The sequence below is a fragment of the Echinops telfairi genome, unplaced genomic scaffold, assembly GCF_000313985.2.
Source record: "Echinops telfairi isolate 266 unplaced genomic scaffold, ASM31398v2 ScPeMD7_31;HRSCAF=116, whole genome shotgun sequence".
Classification (NCBI taxonomy): Eukaryota; Metazoa; Chordata; class Mammalia; order Afrosoricida; family Tenrecidae; genus Echinops; species Echinops telfairi.
The window spans coordinates 30,621,088-30,622,874 of NW_022103928.1; positions in this window are offsets into that span (position 1 = coordinate 30,621,088).

Consider the following 1,787-nt stretch of genomic DNA (forward strand, 5'->3'; position numbering starts at 1 on the left):
TGCCCTTCTGTGTTGGTTAAGCTATCTGTCATATAATTTAACTCCAGGACTGGGTATCAGGGGGCCACAGAGCTTTGACTGGCTCAATGGCTCCACCATAGGGACCTCCAATTTCCACCTATCAGTGGGAGCCTCTACCCTTAGATCTTTTCAATGGTACATTAATTCTGGCCATTGAAAGCCTCTCTGGCCCTTCTCTTTGTCCCCTCCTGAATAAAAGGTTGATCCTAAGTAATGGTAGGCAGCTGCCTCCTCCTGCTCTGTCTTAGTAGAGGTCCAGGATGGGCCTAAGCCCAGCAGGGAGACTCCAGTCCTTCCCGCCCCATCTCCCTTCTCCCTTCTGGTCCTGGTGGTGCTATCTGGGGCTTTTATGAGGACCAACCCCTCCACCTCCTTCTTTGGAGCTTCCTGCACCACCACTCCCCTGGGCTTAGGCTGGTGTCAGGAAGTGCATGGATTCCCCAGCTCGCAGGGAAGGCCAGCTGTGTTGCCCAGAGGAGGCCCATGGCTGGCTCCCAGGTCTCTTCAGGCTGCCCTTCCAGAAATTCCCCAGCCCCTTCCTGTCTGGCTTCCTGCCCAAGCCCTTCCTGGAAATTAGGCCCGCCCTGCCCCCAGCCCAGCGCACAGTGTTTCCATGGGGTGATTCATGTGGCCTCCCTAGGCAGGGCCCCTCTATTTAGACATGTCGAAAGTCTGGGAGACAATAGGAGGAGAGGAGGGCTATCCTTACCCTATTCTGCCCTCTTCGAAGGGGGTATGAAAGTCGAGCGAAGATTATGATTTATATTTGTATCTAAGTACATAGATTAGCAAGCTCTATGGATACATAATGCAAATAAAATGGCAAAATAGGTGATTTACAAATAAAATCCCATTGCTTTGGAGACTGCTGTGTGCGTCAGAGAACTGTCTCCACAGGTTTTCAACAGCTGATTTTTCAGGAGGTACTTCTGGGTAAAGCTTCTCAGTAACTAACAGAGGAGTCTGGGAGATGTAGTTTCCTTTCAGTTAGCACCATGTCTTATTGTCTACAGATGGGTTTTGGGTCTCTGCTTCATCCCCTCCTTGTTCTCAACAATATGCTTTTTGTTTTGTTTTGTGTCTTCTGATGCCTGTTACCTGATCCGGTCGGCACCTCATGGTCACACAGGCTGGTGTGCTTTTTCCATGTGGGCTTGTTGCTTCTCTGCTAGATAGCCACTTGTTTAACTTCAAGTCTTTAAGACCCCAGACCCTATATCTTTTGATAGCCGGGAACCATCAACTTTCTTCACCACATTTGCTTATGCACCCATTTGTCTTCAGCGATTGGGTCAGGAGGGTGAGCATCACAGAATGCCAGGTTGTTAGAACAAAGTGTTCTTGGGTTGAGGGAGGGCTTGAGCAGAGGCCCAACATCCGTCCACTTCCTCAATGTATTTCCATATAACTATATGTACATAGGCCAATATCTCTATTTTTATGAATTAATATATTTATATATGTACACACCTATGTTTATCCCTCTATGCATAGCTTTGCTTCCTACACCTTTCCTCTGTTTCCTTTTACCTTTCTTCTGATTGGGGTGTACTTAATCAATGGTTTTTTGGTTTTGGTTTTGTTTTTACTAAAAGGATGCATGAGCCACAAAAGTTTGGAGAGCTCCGGCCACCGAGCTGGGTCACCATGGAAAAGAATAGAACAAAGAGCCAGACTGTGGATAGCCAGGAAAAAGGGAGTGGCCTTGGGAGGAAGAATGGAATGACAGAGCTCCTGAAAAGATAATTGTGTGTGTGTGTGTGTGT